This window comes from Hyla sarda, unplaced genomic scaffold (assembly GCF_029499605.1).
Source record: "Hyla sarda isolate aHylSar1 unplaced genomic scaffold, aHylSar1.hap1 scaffold_148, whole genome shotgun sequence".
Taxonomy (NCBI): Eukaryota; Metazoa; Chordata; class Amphibia; order Anura; family Hylidae; genus Hyla; species Hyla sarda.
In genome coordinates this window covers 218,808-239,339 of record NW_026608112.1, presented here as the reverse complement: position 1 = coordinate 239,339, position 20,532 = coordinate 218,808, and the positions used below count along the sequence as shown (strand labels likewise).

Sequence of the window (20,532 nt, the reverse complement as noted above, 5' to 3'; positions counted from 1 at the left end):
AAAAGCTTTCGACAGGGTGTCACATTTTTATCTTTTTAAGGTTTTAGAGAAAATGGGTATACCTGATGGCTTTTTATTGTCTCTTAGAGCTTTTTATGATAACTGTACTAGTAAAATTTTAGTAAATGGTTTTAAGACACAGGGCGTGATTTTAAATTCCGGAGTGAAGCAGGGGTGTCCCTTGTCCCCACTACTCTTCATTTGCGCAATAGAGCCTCTTTTATGTACAATACGAAAGGATAAGCAGATCCATGGAGTCCCCCTGCCAGGAGGAGGGGGACTAGAGGCGAAGGTAGTGGGGTACATGGACGATGTTGCGGTGTTTTGCAGGGACACCCCATCGCTTCAGAAGACGCTAAAACAGATTCAATATTTTAATTGTGCCTCCGGTTTTAAAGTCAATTTTAACAAAAGTAACATTTTAAACATAGGCGGAATGCCTTTGTATGATGTGCCCGTCCCTGTGTCTGAGTCGGTGCAGATTTTAGGTGTCTCCTTTGACGAGTCTAATAATGGTTTTAATAGCTGGGACTTGGTGGCTCAAAAAATAAATAAGAAAATATGTATGTGGAACATGCGAGAACTTACAATGGAAGGGAAGGTTTTAATTACAAAAATGGTGCTTTTACCTATTTTATTGTATTTAAGTCTGGTTTTCCCACCCCCCGAAATGGTTCTAAAGAAAATAACAAAAGCTTGTTTTACTTTCTTTTGGAGTTCTAAGAGCGAAAAATTAAAGAGACAAATTGTGATAAAACCGAACTCCAGGGGCGGTAAGGATTTTCCAGATTTTAAAGCTTTCCTTTTAATAAAGTTTTTTAGCATGTGTTTTACTACTGTTTTTAAAGATAGCTACTGGTCTTATTTTGTTCGTTTTAATACTGGTTATTTTATGCGGAAGAACGGCTGGTTTTCTACAGTTTTAAGTTGCCCTTATTCTTTGAATTTACCCCCTCAATACATGATTTTAGGAAAAATTTTAAACTTATATAATTTTAAAGGTAAAAGGGTTCAGGATCTGTGCAATAGCAAAAAACTACTAAAGGAAATAAAAGAAACCAGTACCGTGACTCCCATCAAAAATTTTAACGAACAGAAGTGTATACAGATTTGGAAGATGTTGAGTATTAATTATCTTTTTAATTCACAGAAGGACCTGGCCTGGAGCTGCGCACACGAGTGTCTTCCATGCCGGGCATTCCAGCACCGAAGAGGATTATCCAACTCTGCAACCTGCCCGAGGGAGGGATGCCGACAAGAGGAGACCGTGCACCATCTAATATGGACTTGTTTTTACTCGCAGAAAATATGGACAAAGATACTCCCTCTGGTAAAAAGGATAACTGGACTAAAAGACTTAAATATTGCAGTGGTTTTTTATGGTTGCCTGGAATGCCCAACACGGACTCAAGAGACTATTGCATGGAAGATCATAAACTGTGTGAAGGCAGCTCTGTGGAAGGCCAGGAATATTTTATTGTTCAAGCATGAGGTTTTATCTGTGAAGGACATTTTATCTATCTGTTTTTATGAAATGTACCAGTACTATCTTTTAGACAAGAAGAGATTTTCGCTTTTATCTAGAAAATGGTTTTTAAAAGAATGGAATTCTATCTTGTAAAGCCACCAAGTGCCCATTTTATGTTTTAATATGTTGTAAATATGTTATTTATATGTAACTGTATTTATTGACATATTTGCACAACATTGTTAACATTATTTAATTTTTAATAAAGTTTGCCCCCGTAAGGGTAGTCAAGTTAAAAAAAAAAATCTGTTCTTATCAGTTTAATATCTGATACGTCCCCTATCTGGGGACCATATATTAAATGGATTTTTGAGAACGGGGGCCGATTTCGAAGCTTGCTTCCGTCGCCCTATGCATTGACCCGATATGGCAGTATCTTCGGGTACAGTGCACCACCCCCTTACAGGGTTAAAAAGAAAGATTCCTACTTTCATTGCTACCTGCTTGCTGGCTAGCCAGCTAGCCAGCCCTGTGGGCCTTGCTGTTGCTGCAGCCAAAAAACAAAAGGTGGTGCTGCTGCTGCTTCTGCTGCTTCTGCTTGTGTCTGGCCGCTGTTGGAGCGTCCAGGCACAGGACTTCTGCTGCTGCTGACTAAATGGCCTCCTTAATTGGATCATTTGAGTAGCCAGCACACCTGTGCAGGTAGGGCATGACATGATAGGCAGCTGCCTTGATAGCGGGTGGGTGCTGAATCTTCCTAATTGACAAAATAAGATTAATGCTTATGAAGAAATATAAAATCTCATCCCTTCCCCAATATCGCGCCACACACCTACCCCTTAATTCCCTGGTTGAACTTGATGGACATATGTCTTTTTTCGACCGTACTAACTATGTAACTATGTAACATAACATGGGGGGGGGGGGTCTCCTGGCTGTTCACACAGGTGTGTCATTGCTGTACATTGACCATGCATTGCTTCTGTGGTATTGCAAAGGCAAAGACAAATGCTTCCAGCCATCCATTGCACTAATGGATTGGTCATCAGCTGGCTGTCTATGTCCCGCATCAATATAGACCAAAGTACAGAGGGTTAGGCTATGCTATTGTGCACCTACCTGATGCATCAGAAGGTGCGAGGCCCTTGCTAAATTCTGTGCACAGACTTTGAGATCTATACTTTAGACTGTATCTAAACCTGCTCCAACATGGACTGACATTCTGGCCTACTTTCAGCCGATGCGACTTGTCTGTCGCTGAACAGTCGCTTTTTATGTATTCAGCACCTATGTATAATGTTGTAAAAATGCTCTAGAAGCTAAAGTCGCAGAAATGTCACACATATTTGGCCTGCAACTTTCTGTGCGACAAATTCAGACAGGAAAAATCAGTATAAATCCTTAGAAAATTATCCCCCAGTGTCTCCATCTGCTGGCGGTATTGAATAAGCATTGCTGCACTGATGGGGTATGCATTAGACGAAAAAAAAGAAGAAAAAGAAGAATAATACGCCCAGAAAAGAGGCGAAAAGGAGAAAAACGTAAAAAAACGTGAAAAAAAAGTAAGAGGAAGAGAAGGGAAAAAAAGGTGGAAATGGGTTTAAAAGTGATTTCGGCGGAGAAATATATATATATATATATATATATATATATATATATATATATATATACGCGCACACACACACATATATATAAACGTATTCTCCGTTGAGATATTGCAGCCGCTGCTGTGTCCAGGCCCAGGAGCCTTAGCACTGTGCTGTGATGTCACTCAATACCACTGACATCACTAGGTGTAAACAACATCTCTCCTTTGCTGTGTATGTGACTATGGAGCTGTTTGGTGATGTCGTCTATTATGGCCTTCATAGAAGCAACAGGAGATTGTTGCATCCATCTAGAACCCTCAGAACTACAGTGCTATGATGTCACTCACTTCCACAGGCCTTGCAGAGTGTAAACAACAACAACCCAGCTTTGTTGTGTATGTAACCATAGGGATTTGTGATGTCACCTAGAACCTTCACAGCAGCGACAGCTTTATGAGGAGCATCAGCACTGCTCTGCCTGAGCAGAACCATCACCGCCATAGGTTGTCAAATAACCCGGGTTTAACCCACACAGGTAAGTCCAATGGGGTGCAGGCATGTCCTCTATGCTTACAGCTTCCCGTGGGTGTTGGTTTGATACCGTTTGGGGACAGCCAAGGAGGCATCTGCAGGCAACAAAGGTAGGTGTGTGCTTGTGTGTGTGTTTCCTATGCAGATCCTAAGCCCAGTGTCACATGCAAGTAGGAGGAGTAAGAAGGGTTCCTGGCAAATCCGGGTTATGGATTGCATTTAAAAAGGCCCCGTGGGAGTGCAATGGGCCCCTGTCTTGCTGCTTAGCAATAATGGTATGGGTTTAGGTTCTGCTGTGTGTACTGGTGGTTGACTGCCCCCCAGCCCAGAGTGTGCATGGAAAATTGTCTGGCAGCCTCCTTGACAGCAAGCAGTGATAGTGCCCATGAAGGGCACCTTGTTGGGCCCGCCCCTTTCACGGTTATCGCTTCTCGGCCTTTTGGCTAAGATCAAGTGTAGTATCTGTTCTTATCAGTTTAATATCTGATACGTCCCCTATCTGGGGACCATATATTAAATGGATTTTTGAGAACGGGGGCCGATTTCGAAGCTTGCTTCCGTCGCCCTATGCATTGACCCGATATGGCAGTATCTTCGGGTACAGTGCACCACCCCCTTACAGGGTTAAAAAGAAAGATTCCTACTTTCATTGCTACCTGCTTGCTGGCTAGCCAGCTAGCCAGCCCTGTGGGCCTTGCTGCTGCTGCAGCCAAAAAACAAAAGGTGGTGCTGCTGCTGCTTCTGCTGCTTCTGCTGCTTCTGCTTCTGCTTGTGTCTGGCCGCTGTTGGAGCGTCCAGGCACAGGACTTCTGCTGCTGCTGACTAAATGGCCTCCTTAATTGGATCATTTGAGTAGCCAGCACACCTGTGCAGGTAGGGCATGACATGATAGGCAGCTGCCTTGATAGCGGGTGGGTGCTGAATGTTCCTAATTGACAAAATAAGATTAATGCTTATGAAGAAATATAAAATCTCATCCCTTCCCCAATATCGCGCCACACCCCTACCCCTTAATTCCCTGGTTGAACTTGATGGACATATGTCTTTTTTCGACCGTACTAACTATGTAACTATGTAACATAACATGGGGGGGGGGGGTCTCCTGGCTGTTCACACAGGTGTGTCATTGCTGTACATTGACCATGCATTGCTTCTGTGGTATTGCAAAGGCAAAGACAAATGCTTCCAGCCATCCATTGCACTAATGGATTGGTCATCAGCTGGCTGTCTATGTCCCGCATCAATATAGACCAAAGTACAGAGGGTTAGGCTATGCTATTGTGCACCTACCTGATGCATCAGAAGGTGCGAGGCCCTTGCTAAATTCTGTGCACAGACTTTGAGATCTATACTTTAGACTGTATCTAAACCTGCTCCAACATGGACTGACATTCTGGCCTACTTTCAGCCGATGCGACTTGTCTGTCGCTGAACAGTCGCTTTTTATGTATTCAGCACCTATGTATAATGTTGTAAAAATGCTCTAGAAGCTAAAGTCGCAGAAATGTCACACATATTTGGCCTGCAACTTTCTGTGCGACAAATTCAGACAGGAAAAATCAGTATAAATCCTTAGAAAATTATCCCCCAGTGTCTCCATCTGCTGGCGGTATTGAATAAGCATTGCTGCACTGATGGGGTATGCATTAGACGAAAAAAAAGAAGAAAAAGAAGAATAATACGCCCAGAAAAGAGGCGAAAAGGAGAAAAACGTAAAAAAACGTGAAAAAAAAAGTAAGAGGAAGAGAAGGGAAAAAAAGGTGGAAATGGGTTTAAAAGTGATTTTGGCGGAGAAATATATATATATATATATATATATATATATATATATATATACGCGCACACACACACATATATATAAACGTATTCTCCGTTGAGATATTGCAGCCGCTGCTGTGTCCAGGCCCAGGAGCCTTAGCACTGTGCTGTGATGTCACTCAATACCACTGACATCACTAGGTGTAAACAACATCTCTCCTTTGCTGTGTATGTGACTATGGAGCTGTTTGGTGATGCCGTCTATTATGGCCTTCATAGAAGCAACAGGAGATTGTTGCATCCATCTAGAACCCTCAGAACTACAGTGCTATGATGTCACTCACTTCCACAGGCCTTGCAGAGTGTAAACAACAACAACCCAGCTTTGTTGTGTATGTAACCATAGGGATTTGTGATGTCACCTAGAACCTTCACAGCAGCGACAGCTTTATGAGGAGCATCAGCACTGCTCTGCCTGAGCAGAACCATCACCGCCATAGGTTGTCAAATAACCCGGGTTTAACCCACACAGGTAAGTCCAATGGGGTGCAGGCATGTCCTCTATGCTTACAGCTTCCCGTGGGTGTTGGTTTGATACCGTTTGGGGACAGCCAAGGAGGCATCTGCAGGCAACAAAGGTAGGTGTGTGCTTGTGTGTGTGTTTCCTATGCAGATCCTAAGCCCAGTGTCACATGCAAGTAGGAGGAGTAAGAAGGGTTCCTGGCAAATCCGGGTTATGGATTGCATTTAAAAAGGCCCCGTGGGAGTGCAATGGGCCCCTGTCTTGCTGCTTAGCAATAATGGTATGGGTTTAGGTTCTGCTGTGTGTACTGGTGGTTGACTGCCCCCCAGCCCAGAGTGTGCATGGAAAATTGTCTGGCAGCCTCCCTGACAGCAAGCAGTGATAGTGCCCATGAAGGGCACCTTGTTGGGCCTGCCCCTTTCACGGTTATCGCTTCTCGGCCTTTTGGCTAAGATCAAGTGTAGTATCTGTTCTTATCAGTTTAATATCTGATACGTCCCCTATCTGGGGACCATATATTAAATGGATTTTTGAGAACGGGGGCCGATTTCGAAGCTTGCTTCCGTCGCCCTATGCATTGACCCGATATGGCAGTATCTTCGGGTACAGTGCACCACCCCCTTACAGGGTTAAAAAGAAAGATTCCTACTTTCATTGCTACCTGCTTGCTGGCTAGCCAGCTAGCCAGCCCTGTGGGCCTTGCTGCTGCTGCAGCCAAAAAACAAAAGGTGGTGCTGCTGCTGCTTCTGCTGCTTCTGCTTGTGTCTGGCCGCTGTTGGAGCGTCCAGGCACAGGACTTCTGCTGCTGCTGACTAAATGGCCTCCTTAATTGGATCATTTGAGTAGCCAGCACACCTGTGCAGGTAGGGCATGACATGATAGGCAGCTGCCTTGATAGCGGGTGGGTGCTGAATCTTCCTAATTGACAAAATAAGATTAATGCTTATGAAGAAATATAAAATCTCATCCCTTCCCCAATATCGCGCCACACCCCTACCCCTTAATTCCCTGGTTGAACTTGATGGACATATGTCTTTTTTCGACCGTACTAACTATGTAACTATGTAACATAACATGGGGGGGGGGGGGGGTCTCCTGGCTGTTCACACAGGTGTGTCATTGCTGTACATTGACCATGCATTGCTTCTGTGGTATTGCAAAGGCAAAGACAAATGCTTCCAGCCATCCATTGCACTAATGGATTGGTCATCAGCTGGCTGTCTATGTCCCGCATCAATATAGACCAAAGTACAGAGGGTTAGGCTATGCTATTGTGCACCTACCTGATGCATCAGAAGGTGCGAGGCCCTTGCTAAATTCTGTGCACAGACTTTGAGATCTATACTTTAGACTGTATCTAAACCTGCTCCAACATGGACTGACATTCTGGCCTACTTTCAGCCGATGCGACTTGTCTGTCGCTGAACAGTCGCTTTTTATGTATTCAGCACCTATGTATAATGTTGTAAAAATGCTCTAGAAGCTAAAGTCGCAGAAATGTCACACATATTTGGCCTGCAACTTTCTGTGCGACAAATTCAGACAGGAAAAATCAGTATAAATCCTTAGAAAATTATCCCCCAGTGTCTCCATCTGCTGGCGGTATTGAATAAGCATTGCTGCACTGATGGGGTATGCATTAGACGAAAAAAAAGAAGAAAAAGAAGAATAATACGCCCAGAAAAGAGGCGAAAAGGAGAAAAACGTAAAAAAACGTGAAAAAAAAGTAAGAGGAAGAGAAGGGAAAAAAAGGTGGAAATGGGTTTAAAAGTGATTTCGGCGGAGAAATATATATATATATATATATATATATATATATATATATATATATATATATATATATACGCGCACACACACACATATATATAAACGTATTCTCCGTTGAGATATTGCAGCCGCTGCTGTGTCCAGGCCCAGGAGCCTTAGCACTGTGCTGTGATGTCACTCAATACCACTGACATCACTAGGTGTAAACAACATCTCTCCTTTGCTGTGTATGTGACTATGGAGCTGTTTGGTGATGTCGTCTATTATGGCCTTCATAGAAGCAACAGGAGATTGTTGCATCCATCTAGAACCCTCAGAACTACAGTGCTATGATGTCACTCACTTCCACAGGCCTTGCAGAGTGTAAACAACAACAACCCAGCTTTGTTGTGTATGTAACCATAGGGATTTGTGATGTCACCTAGAACCTTCACAGCAGCGACAGCTTTATGAGGAGCATCAGCACTGCTCTGCCTGAGCAGAACCATCACCGCCATAGGTTGTCAAATAACCCGGGTTTAACCCACACAGGTAAGTCCAATGGGGTGCAGGCATGTCCTCTATGCTTACAGCTTCCCGTGGGTGTTGGTTTGATACCGTTTGGGGACAGCCAAGGAGGCATCTGCAGGCAACAAAGGTAGGTGTGTGCTTGTGTGTGTGTTTCCTATGCAGATCCTAAGCCCAGTGTCACATGCAAGTAGGAGGAGTAAGAAGGGTTCCTGGCAAATCCGGGTTATGGATTGCATTTAAAAAGGCCCCGTGGGAGTGCAATGGGCCCCTGTCTTGCTGCTTAGCAATAATGGTATGGGTTTAGGTTCTGCTGTGTGTACTGGTGGTTGACTGCCCCCCAGCCCAGAGTGTGCATGGAAAATTGTCTGGCAGCCTCCCTGACAGCAAGCAGTGATAGTGCCCATGAAGGGCACCTTGTTGGGCCCGCCCCTTTCACGGTTATCGCTTCTCGGCCTTTTGGCTAAGATCAAGTGTAGTATCTGTTCTTATCAGTTTAATATCTGATACGTCCCCTATCTGGGGACCATATATTAAATGGATTTTTGAGAACGGGGGCCGATTTCGAAGCTTGCTTCCGTCGCCCTATGCATTGACCCGATATGGCAGTATCTTCGGGTACAGTGCACCACCCCCTTACAGGGTTAAAAAGAAAGATTCCTACTTTCATTGCTACCTGCTTGCTGGCTAGCCAGCTAGCCAGCCCTGTGGGCCTTGCTGCTGCTGCAGCCAAAAAACAAAAGGTGGTGCTGCTGCTGCTTCTGCTTCTGCTTGTGTCTGGCCGCTGTTGGAGCGTCCAGGCACAGGACTTCTGCTGCTGCTGACTAAATGGCCTCCTTAATTGGATCATTTGAGTAGCCAGCACACCTGTGCAGGTAGGGCATGACATGATAGGCAGCTGCCTTGATAGCGGGTGGGTGCTGAATGTTCCTAATTGACAAAATAAGATTAATGCTTATGAAGAAATATAAAATCTCATCCCTTCCCCAATATCGCGCCACACCCCTACCCCTTAATTCCCTGGTTGAACTTGATGGACATATGTCTTTTTTCGACCGTACTAACTATGTAACTATGTAACATAACATGGGGGGGGGGGGTCTCCTGGCTGTTCACACAGGTGTGTCATTGCTGTACATTGACCATGCATTGCTTCTGTGGTATTGCAAAGGCAAAGACAAATGCTTCCAGCCATCCATTGCACTAATGGATTGGTCATCAGCTGGCTGTCTATGTCCCGCATCAATATAGACCAAAGTACAGAGGGTTAGGATATGCTATTGTGCACCTACCTGATGCATCAGAAGGTGCGAGGCCCTTGCTAAATTCTGTGCACAGACTTTGAGATCTATACTTTAGACTGTATCTAAACCTGCTCCAACATGGACTGACATTCTGGCCTACTTTCAGCCGATGCGACTTGTCTGTCGCTGAACAGTCGCTTTTTATGTATTCAGCACCTATGTATAATGTTGTAAAAATGCTCTAGAAGCTAAAGTCGCAGAAATGTCACACATATTTGGCCTGCAACTTTCTGTGCGACAAATTCAGACAGGAAAAATCAGTATAAATCCTTAGAAAATTATCCCCCAGTGTCTCCATCTGCTGGCGGTATTGAATAAGCATTGCTGCACTGATGGGGTATGCATTAGACGAAAAAAAAGAAGAAAAAGAAGAATAATACGCCCAGAAAAGAGGCGAAAAGGAGAAAAACGTAAAAAAACGTGAAAAAAAAAGTAAGAGGAAGAGAAGGGAAAAAAAGGTGGAAATGGGTTTAAAAGTGATTTCGGCGGAGAAATATATATATATATATATATATATATATATATATATATATATATACGCGCACACACACACATATATATAAACGTATTCTCCGTTGAGATATTGCAGCCGCTGCTGTGTCCAGGCCCAGGAGCCTTAGCACTGTGCTGTGATGTCACTCAATACCACTGACATCACTAGGTGTAAACAACATCTCTCCTTTGCTGTGTATGTGACTATGGAGCTGTTTGGTGATGTCGTCTATTATGGCCTTCATAGAAGCAACAGGAGATTGTTGCATCCATCTAGAACCCTCAGAACTACAGTGCTATGATGTCACTCACTTCCACAGGCCTTGCAGAGTGTAAACAACAACAACCCAGCTTTGTTGTGTATGTAACCATAGGGATTTGTGATGTCACCTAGAACCTTCACAGCAGCGACAGCTTTATGAGGAGCATCAGCACTGCTCTGCCTGAGCAGAACCATCACCGCCATAGGTTGTCAAATAACCCGGGTTTAACCCACACAGGTAAGTCCAATGGGGTGCAGGCATGTCCTCTATGCTTACAGCTTCCCGTGGGTGTTGGTTTGATACCGTTTGGGGACAGCCAAGGAGGCATCTGCAGGCAACAAAGGTAGGTGTGTGCTTGTGTGTGTGTTTCCTATGCAGATCCTAAGCCCAGTGTCACATGCAAGTAGGAGGAGTAAGAAGGGTTCCTGGCAAATCCGGGTTATGGATTGCATTTAAAAAGGCCCCGTGGGAGTGCAATGGGCCCCTGTCTTGCTGCTTAGCAATAATGGTATGGGTTTAGGTTCTGCTGTGTGTACTGGTGGTTGACTGCCCCCCAGCCCAGAGTGTGCATGGAAAATTGTCTGGCAGCCTCCCTGACAGCAAGCAGTGATAGTGCCCATGAAGGGCACCTTGTTGGGCCCGCCCCTTTCACGGTTATCGCTTCTCGGCCTTTTGGCTAAGATCAAGTGTAGTATCTGTTCTTATCAGTTTTTCATGCCGGTGGACAGTAACGCCGGTATGGGGCTGGTGGGGATGGGTGCTGCATGGAGGATGCAGGTGTACCAGGGCTTTCCGGGGCTGGTTCTGAGGAATCAGCTCGACGGCTGCCCCGATGTGACCTGTTCCCTCCGGGTCTCGCCATGAGGCTGAGAGGGTCTAGAGCCGAGGTACTTTTGTGCCTCGGGGAGTGGTGACCCCGAGGTGCCGAAACTCACTGGGAGGATAGACTCACTGAGTTGAAGCACGGGCACCATAATCTCTTCACCTTGTGGCACTCACCTCTTGATTCCCGGCCTTCTGGCTAGGATCAGAGAAATTTTTATAGATCCGGCCGGATGTCCGGGCAGTATATCTGCACACATTCACTTATTTATTTCTTTTTTGTCTCACTGTGTCACTTTTTGCGTGTTGTGTGTTCACAGGATTGGTCAGGATGCGGTAGCCCTTCTGGGTGTCCCTCCTGGCGGTCTAGGGGAGGTGTGTGTGGCCATTAGGTTCCGCACCTCCCTGCAAAAACCCCGGGTACTCCTGCTTTTGCAGGGTACCTACCGTAATCGGCTCTGCGGGCAGATACCTTGGCTAACGCCAAGGGGGATGCCGGGAGCATTTGTGGTCCCCTAGTAGCTTCGGCGAAAAGGGACATCGAACCTGGAACTTCGCAGGTACCTTTTGGTCCGGAGGCGAAGGGTAAGGTTTGTTGGGGGGCCTCTCTCCTATCGGAGAAGGGCTTGCGATAGACCGCATCCTTTGTGCACGTTTTTTTTAGTGTAACACGTTTGCACTTTTTCTTGCACTTTGGGTGAATCGAAAGCACGTTCCTCGGCTTTAAAAAAAAAAAAAAAAAAAAAAAAAAAAAAAATCTGTTCTTATCAGTTTAATATCTGATACGTCCCCTATCTGGGGACCATATATTAAATGGATTTTTGAGAACGGGGGCCGATTTCGAAGCTTGCTTCCGTCGCCCTATGCATTGACCCGATATGGCAGTATCTTCGGGTACAGTGCACCACCCCCTTACAGGGTTAAAAAGAAAGATTCCTACTTTCATTGCTACCTGCTTGCTGGCTAGCCAGCTAGCCAGCCCTGTGGGCCTTGCTGCTGCTGCAGCCAAAAAACAAAAGGTGGTGCTGCTGCTGCTTCTGCTGCTTCTGCTTCTGCTTGTGTCTGGCCGCTGTTGGAGCGTCCAGGCACAGGACTTCTGCTGCTGCTGACTAAATGGCCTCCTTAATTGGATCATTTGAGTAGCCAGCACACCTGTGCAGGTAGGGCATGACATGATAGGCAGCTGCCTTGATAGCGGGTGGGTGCTGAATGTTCCTAATTGACAAAATAAGATTAATGCTTATGAAGAAATATAAAATCTCATCCCTTCCCCAATATCGCGCCACACCCCTACCCCTTAATTCCCTGGTTGAACTTGATGGACATATGTCTTTTTTCGACCGTACTAACTATGTAACTATGTAACATAACATGGGGGGGGGGGGTCTCCTGGCTGTTCACACAGGTGTGTCATTGCTGTACATTGACCATGCATTGCTTCTGTGGTATTGCAAAGGCAAAGACAAATGCTTCCAGCCATCCATTGCACTAATGGATTGGTCATCAGCTGGCTGTCTATGTCCCGCATCAATATAGACCAAAGTACAGAGGGTTAGGCTATGCTATTGTGCACCTACCTGATGCATCAGAAGGTGCGAGGCCCTTGCTAAATTCTGTGCACAGACTTTGAGATCTATACTTTAGACTGTATCTAAACCTGCTCCAACATGGACTGACATTCTGGCCTACTTTCAGCCGATGCGACTTGTCTGTCGCTGAACAGTCGCTTTTTATGTATTCAGCACCTATGTATAATGTTGTAAAAATGCTCTAGAAGCTAAAGTCGCAGAAATGTCACACATATTTGGCCTGCAACTTTCTGTGCGACAAATTCAGACAGGAAAAATCAGTATAAATCCTTAGAAAATTATCCCCCAGTGTCTCCATCTGCTGGCGGTATTGAATAAGCATTGCTGCACTGATGGGGTATGCATTAGACGAAAAAAAAGAAGAAAAAGAAGAATAATACGCCCAGAAAAGAGGCGAAAAGGAGAAAAAACGTAAAAAAACGTGAAAAAAAAGTAAGAGGAAGAGAAGGGAAAAAAAGGTGGAAATGGGTTTAAAAGTGATTTCGGCGGAGAAATATATATATATATATATATATATATATATATATACGCGCACACACACACATATATATAAACGTATTCTCCGTTGAGATATTGCAGCCGCTGCTGTGTCCAGGCCCAGGAGCCTTAGCACTGTGCTGTGATGTCACTCAATACCACTGACATCACTAGGTGTAAACAACATCTCTCCTTTGCTGTGTATGTGACTATGGAGCTGTTTGGTGATGTCGTCTATTATGGCCTTCATAGAAGCAACAGGAGATTGTTGCATCCATCTAGAACCCTCAGAACTACAGTGCTATGATGTCACTCACTTCCACAGGCCTTGCAGAGTGTAAACAACAACAACCCAGCTTTGTTGTGTATGTAACCATAGGGATTTGTGATGTCACCTAGAACCTTCACAGCAGCGACAGCTTTATGAGGAGCATCAGCACTGCTCTGCCTGAGCAGAACCATCACCGCCATAGGTTGTCAAATAACCCGGGTTTAACCCACACAGGTAAGTCCAATGGGGTGCAGGCATGTCCTCTATGCTTACAGCTTCCCGTGGGTGTTGGTTTGATACCGTTTGGGGACAGCCAAGGAGGCATCTGCAGGCAACAAAGGTAGGTGTGTGCTTGTGTGTGTGTTTCCTATGCAGATCCTAAGCCCAGTGTCACATGCAAGTAGGAGGAGTAAGAAGGGTTCCTGGCAAATCCGGGTTATGGATTGCATTTAAAAAGGCCCCGTGGGAGTGCAATGGGCCCCTGTCTTGCTGCTTAGCAATAATGGTATGGGTTTAGGTTCTGCTGTGTGTACTGGTGGTTGACTGCCCCCCAGCCCAGAGTGTGCATGGAAAATTGTCTGGCAGCCTCCCTGACAGCAAGCAGTGATAGTGCCCATGAAGGGCACCTTGTTGGGCCCGCCCCTTTCACGGTTATCGCTTCTCGGCCTTTTGGCTAAGATCAAGTGTAGTATCTGTTCTTATCAGTTTAATATCTGATACGTCCCCTATCTGGGGACCATATATTAAATGGATTTTTGAGAACGGGGGCCGATTTCGAAGCTTGCTTCCGTCGCCCTATGCATTGACCCGATATGGCAGTATCTTCGGGTACAGTGCACCACCCCCTTACAGGGTTAAAAAGAAAGATTCCTACTTTCATCGCTACCTGCTTGCTGGCTAGCCAGCTAGCCAGCCCTGTGGGCCTTGCTGCTGCTGCAGCCAAAAAACAAAAGGTGGTGCTGCTGCTGCTTCTGCTGCTTCTGCTTGTGTCTGGCCGCTGTTGGAGCGTCCAGGCACAGGACTTCTGCTGCTGCTGACTAAATGGCCTCCTTAATTGGATCATTTGAGTAGCCAGCACACCTGTGCAGGTAGGGCATGACATGATAGGCAGCTGCCTTGATAGCGGGTGGGTGCTGAATCTTCCTAATTGACAAAATAAGATTAATGCTTATGAAGAAATATAAAATCTCATCCCTTCCCCAATATCGCGCCACACCCCTACCCCTTAATTCCCTGGTTGAACTTGATGGACATATGTCTTTTTTCGACCGTACTAACTATGTAACTATGTAACATAACATGGGGGGGGGGGGGGGGGGTCTCCTGGCTGTTCACACAGGTGTGTCATTGCTGTACATTGACCATGCATTGCTTCTGTGGTATTGCAAAGGCAAAGACAAATGCTTCCAGCCATCCATTGCACTAATGGATTGGTCATCAGCTGGCTGTCTATGTCCCGCATCAATATAGACCAAAGTACAGAGGGTTAGGCTATGCTATTGTGCACCTACCTGATGCATCAGAAGGTGCGAGGCCCTTGCTAAATTCTGTGCACAGACTTTGAGATCTATACTTTAGACTGTATCTAAACCTGCTCCAACATGGACTGACATTCTGGCCTACTTTCAGCCGATGCGACTTGTCTGTCGCTGAACAGTCGCTTTTTATGTATTCAGCACCTATGTATAATGTTGTAAAAATGCTCTAGAAGCTAAAATCGCAGAAATGTCACACATATTTGGCCTGCAACTTTCTGTGCGACAAATTCAGACAGGAAAAATCAGTATAAATCCTTAGAAAATTATCCCCCAGTGTCTCCATCTGCTGGCGGTATTGAATAAGCATTGCTGCACTGATGGGGTATGCATTAGACGAAAAAAAAGAAGAAAAAGAAGAATAATACGCCCAGAAAAGAGGCGAAAAGGAGAAAAACGTAAAAAACGTGAAAAAAAAAGTAAGAGGAAGAGAAGGGAAAAAAAGGTGGAAATGGATTTAAAAGTGATTTCGGCGGAGAAATATATATATATATATATATATATATATATATATATATATATATATATATATACGCGCACACACATATATATAAACGTATTCTCCGTTGAGATATTGCAGCCGCTGCTGTGTCCAGGCCCAGGAGCCTTAGCACTGTGCTGTGATGTCACTCAATACCACTGACATCACTAGGTGTAAACAACATCTCTCCTTTGCTGTGTATGTGACTATGGAGCTGTTTGGTGATGTCGTCTATTATGGCCTTCATAGAAGCAACAGGAGATTGTTGCATCCATCTAGAACCCTCAGAACTACAGTGCTATGATGTCACTCACTTCCACAGGCCTTGCAGAGTGTAAACAACAACAACCCAGCTTTGTTGTGTATGTAACCATAGGGATTTGTGATGTCACCTAGAACCTTCACAGCAGCGACAGCTTTATGAGGAGCATCAGCACTGCTCTGCCTGAGCAGAACCATCACCGCCATAGGTTGTCAAATAACCCGGGTTTAACCCACACAGGTAAGTCCAATGGGGTGCAGGCATGTCCTCTATGCTTACAGCTTCCCGTGGGTGTTGGTTTGATACCGTTTGGGGACAGCCAAGGAGGCATCTGCAGGCAACAAAGGTAGGTGTGTGCTTGTGTGTGTGTTTCCTATGCAGATCCTAAGCCCAGTGTCACATGCAAGTAGGAGGAGTAAGAAGGGTTCCTGGCAAATCCGGGTTATGGATTGCATTTAAAAAGGCCCCGTGGGAGTGCAATGGGCCCCTGTCTTGCTGCTTAGCAATAATGGTATGGGTTTAGGTTCTGCTGTGTGTACTGGTGGTTGACTGCCCCCCAGCCCAGAGTGTGCATGGAAAATTGTCTGGCAGCCTCCCTGACAGCAAGCAGTGATAGTGCCCATGAAGGGCACCTTGTTGGGCCCGCCCCTTTCACGGTTATCGCTTCTCGGCCTTTTGGCTAAGATCAAGTGTAGTATCTGTTCTTATCAGTTTAATATCTGATACGTCCCCTATCTGGGGACCATATATTAAATGGATTTTTGAGAACGGGGGCCGATTTCGAAGCTTGCTTCCGTCGCCCTATGCATTGACCCGATATGGCAGTATCTTCGGGTACAGTGCACCACCCCCTTACAGGGTTAAAAAGAAAGATTCCTACTTTCATTGCTACCTGCTTGCTGGCTAGCCAGCTAGCCAGCCCTGTGGGCCTTGCTGCTGCTGCAGCCAAAAAACAAAAGGTGGTGCTGCTGCTGCTTCTGCTTCTGCTTGTGTCTGGCCGCTGTTGGAGCGTCCAGGCACAGGACTTCTGCTGCTGCTGACTAAATGGCCTCCTTAATTGGATCATTTGAGTAGCCAGCACACCTGTGCAGGTAGGGCATGACATGATAGGCAGCTGCCTTGATAGCGGGTGGGTGCTGAATGTTCCTAATTGACAAAATAAGATTAATGCTTATGAAGAAATATAAAATCTCATCCCTTCCCCAATATCGCGCCACACCCCTACCCCTTAATTCCCTGGTTGAACTTGATGGACATATGTCTTTTTTCGACCGTACTAACTATGTAACTATGTAACATAACATGGGGGGGGGGGGGGGGTGTCTCCTGGCTGTTCACACAGGTGTGTCATTGCTGTACATTGACCATGCATTGCTTCTGTGGTATTGCAAAGGCAAAGACAAATGCTTCCAGCCATCCATTGCACTAATGGATTGGTCATCAGCTGGCTGTCTATGTCCCGCATCAATATAGACCAAAGTACAGAGGGTTAGGCTATGCTATTGTGCACCTACCTGATGCATCAGAAGGTGCGAGGCCCTTGCTAAATTCTGTGCACAGACTTTGAGATCTATACTTTAGACTGTATCTAAACCTGCTCCAACATGGACTGACATTCTGGCCTACTTTCAGCCGATGCGACTTGTCTGTCGCTGAACAGTCGCTTTTTATGTATTCAGCACCTATGTATAATGTTGTAAAAATGCTCTAGAAGCTAAAGTCGCAGAAATGTCACACATATTTGGCCTGCAACTTTCTGTGCGACAAATTCAGACAGGAAAAATCAGTATAAATCCTTAGAAAATTATCCCCCAGTGTCTCCATCTGCTGGCGGTATTGAATAAGCATTGCTGCACTGATGGGGTATGCATTAGACGAAAAAAAAGAAGAAAAAGAAGAATAATACGCCCAGAAAAGAGGCGAAAAGGAGAAAAACGTAAAAAAACGTGAAAAAAAAGTAAGAGGAAGAGAAGGGAAAAAAAGGTGGAAATGGGTTTAAAAGTGATTTCGGCGGAGAAATATATATATATATATATATATATATATATATATACGCGCACACACACACATATATATAAACGTATTCTCCGTTGAGATATTGCAGCCGCTGCTGTGTCCAGGCCCAGGAGCCTTAGCACTGTGCTAGCACTGTGCTGTGATGTCACTCAATACCACTGACATCACTAGGTGTAAACAACATCTCTCCTTTGCTGTGTATGTGACTATGGAGCTGTTTGGTGATGTCGTCTATTATGGCCTTCATAGAAGCAACAGGAGATTGTTGCATCCATCTAGAACCCTCAGAACTACAGTGCTATGATGTCACTCACTTCCACAGGCCTTGCAGAGTGTAAACAACAACAACCCAGCTTTGTTGTGTATGTAACCATAGGGATTTGTGATGTCACCTAGAACCTTCACAGCAGCGACAGCTTTATGAGGAGCATCAGCACTGCTCTGCCTGAGCAGAACCATCACCGCCATAGGTTGTCAAATAACCCGGGTTTAACCCACACAGGTAAGTCCAATGGGGTGCAGGCATGTCCTCTATGCTTACAGCTTCCCGTGGGTGTTGGTTTGATACCGTTTGGGGACAGCCAAGGAGGCATCTGCAGGCAACAAAGGTAGGTGTGTGCTTGTGTGTGTGTTTCCTATGCAGATCCTAAGCCCAGTGTCACATGCAAGTAGGAGGAGTAAGAAGGGTTCCTGGCAAATCCGGGTTATGGATTGCATTTAAAAAGGCCCCGTGGGAGTGCAATGGGCCCCTGTCTTGCTGCTTAGCAATAATGGTATGGGTTTAGGTTCTGCTGTGTGTACTGGTGGTTGACTGCCCCCCAGCCCAGAGTGTGCATGGAAAATTGTCTGGCAGCCTCCCTGACAGCAAGCAGTGATAGTGCCCATGAAGGGCACCTTGTTGGGCCCGCCCCTTTCACGGTTATCGCTTCTCGGCCTTTTGGCTAAGATCAAGTGTAGTATCTGTTCTTATCAGTTTAATATCTGATACGTCCCCTATCTGGGGACCATATATTAAATGGATTTTTGAGAACGGGGGCCGATTTCGAAGCTTGCTTCCGTCGCCCTATGCATTGACCCGATATGGCAGTATCTTCGGGTACAGTGCACCACCCCCTTACAGGGTTAAAAAGAAAGATTCCTACTTTCATTGCTACCTGCTTGCTGGCTAGCCAGCTAGCCAGCCCTGTGGGCCTTGCTGCTGCTGCAGCCAAAAAACAAAAGGTGGTGCTGCTGCTGCTTCTGCTGCTTCTGCTTCTGCTTGTGTCTGGCCGCTGTTGGAGCGTCCAGGCACAGGACTTCTGCTGCTGCTGACTAAATGGCCTCCTTAATTGGATCATTTGAGTAGCCAGCACACCTGTGCAGGTAGGGCATGACATGATAGGCAGCTGCCTTGATAGCGGGTGGGTGCTGAATGTTCCTAATTGACAAAATAAGATTAATGCTTATGAAGAAATATAAAATCTCATCCCTTCCCCAATATCGCGCCACACCCCTACCCCTTAATTCCCTGGTTGAACTTGATGGACATATGTCTTTTTTCGACCGTACTAACTATGTAACTATGTAACATAACATGGGGGGGGGGGGGGGTCTCCTGGCTGTTCACACAGGTGTGTCATTGCTGTACATTGACCATGCATTGCTTCTGTGGTATTGCAAAGGCAAAGACAAATGCTTCCAGCCATCCATTGCACTAATGGATTGGTCATCAGCTGGCTGTCTATGTCCCGCATCAATATAGACCAAAGTACAGAGGGTTAGGCTATGCTATTGTGCACCTACCTGATGCATCAGAAGGTGCGAGGCCCTTGCTAAATTCTGTGCACAGACTTTGAGATCTATACTTTAGACTGTATCTAAACCTGCTCCAACATGGACTGACATTCTGGCCTACTTTCAGCCGATGCGACTTGTCTGTCGCTGAACAGTCGCTTTTTATGTATTCAGCACCTATGTATAATGTTGTAAAAATGCTCTAGAAGCTAAAGTCGCAGAAATGTCACACATATTTGGCCTGCAACTTTCTGTGCGACAAATTCAGACAGGAAAAATCAGTATAAATCCTTAGAAAATTATCCCCCAGTGTCTCCATCTGCTGGCGGTATTGAATAAGCATTGCTGCACTGATGGGGTATGCATTAGACGAAAAAAAAGAAGAAAAAGAAGAATAATACGCCCAGAAAAGAGGCGAAAAGGAGAAAAACGTAAAAAAACGTGAAAAAAAAGTAAGAGGAAGAGAAGGGAAAAAAAGGTGGAAATGGGTTTAAAAGTGATTTCGGCGGAGATATATATATATATATATATATATATATATATACGCGCACACACACACATATATATAAACGTATTCTCCGTTGAGATATTGCAGCCGCTGCTGTGTCCAGGCCCAGGAGCCTTAGCACTGTGCTGTGATGTCACTCAATACCACTGACATCACTAGGTGTAAACAACATCTCTCCTTTGCTGTGTATGTGACTATGGAGCTGTTTGGTGATGTCGTCTATTATGGCCTTCATAGAAGCAACAGGAGATTGTTGCATCCATCTAGAACCCTCAGAACTACAGTGCTATGATGTCACTCACTTCCACAGGCCTTGCAGAGTGTAAACAACAACAACCCAGCTTTGTTGTGTATGTAACCATAGGGATTTGTGATGTCACCTAGAACCTTCACAGCAGCGACAGCTTTATGAGGAGCATCAGCACTGCTCTGCCTGAGCAGAACCATCACCGCCATAGGTTGTCAAATAACCCGGGTTTAACCCACACAGGTAAGTCCAATGGGGTGCAGGCATGTCCTCTATGCTTACAGCTTCCCGTGGGTGTTGGTTTGATACCGTTTGGGGACAGCCAAGGAGGCATCTGCAGGCAACAAAG

The 20,532-nt window shown here is 45.4% G+C and overlaps 8 non-coding genes and 1 pseudogene across 8 annotated transcripts; all 9 read left to right on the top strand.

Moving 5' to 3' along the window:
* Positions 1-1,720: 1,720 nt before the first annotated feature.
* LOC130308484 (U2 spliceosomal RNA) lies at positions 1,721-1,926 on the top strand (annotated as a pseudogene).
* A 2,085-nt stretch (positions 1,927-4,011) lies between these two features.
* LOC130308356 (U2 spliceosomal RNA) lies at positions 4,012-4,202 on the top strand. The gene has a single exon (XR_008857337.1). It is a non-coding gene; the product is annotated as a U2 spliceosomal RNA (small nuclear RNA).
* Positions 4,203-6,297: 2,095 nt separating this feature from the next.
* On the top strand, positions 6,298-6,488 carry LOC130308355 (U2 spliceosomal RNA). Its single transcript, XR_008857336.1, has one exon. It is a non-coding gene; the product is annotated as a U2 spliceosomal RNA (small nuclear RNA).
* A 2,098-nt stretch (positions 6,489-8,586) lies between these two features.
* LOC130308354 (U2 spliceosomal RNA) lies at positions 8,587-8,777 on the top strand. The gene has a single exon (XR_008857335.1). It is a non-coding gene; the product is annotated as a U2 spliceosomal RNA (small nuclear RNA).
* A 2,081-nt stretch (positions 8,778-10,858) lies between these two features.
* LOC130308497 (U2 spliceosomal RNA) lies at positions 10,859-11,046 on the top strand. The gene has a single exon (XR_008857465.1). It is a non-coding gene; the product is annotated as a U2 spliceosomal RNA (small nuclear RNA).
* Positions 11,047-11,740: 694 nt separating this feature from the next.
* Positions 11,741-11,934, top strand: LOC130308489 (U2 spliceosomal RNA). Its single transcript, XR_008857460.1, has one exon. It is a non-coding gene; the product is annotated as a U2 spliceosomal RNA (small nuclear RNA).
* A 2,080-nt stretch (positions 11,935-14,014) lies between these two features.
* Positions 14,015-14,205, top strand: LOC130308353 (U2 spliceosomal RNA). The gene has a single exon (XR_008857334.1). It is a non-coding gene; the product is annotated as a U2 spliceosomal RNA (small nuclear RNA).
* Positions 14,206-16,298: 2,093 nt separating this feature from the next.
* On the top strand, positions 16,299-16,489 carry LOC130308352 (U2 spliceosomal RNA). The gene has a single exon (XR_008857333.1). It is a non-coding gene; the product is annotated as a U2 spliceosomal RNA (small nuclear RNA).
* Positions 16,490-18,576: 2,087 nt separating this feature from the next.
* On the top strand, positions 18,577-18,767 carry LOC130308351 (U2 spliceosomal RNA). Its single transcript, XR_008857332.1, has one exon. It is a non-coding gene; the product is annotated as a U2 spliceosomal RNA (small nuclear RNA).
* Positions 18,768-20,532: the final 1,765 nt, after the last annotated feature.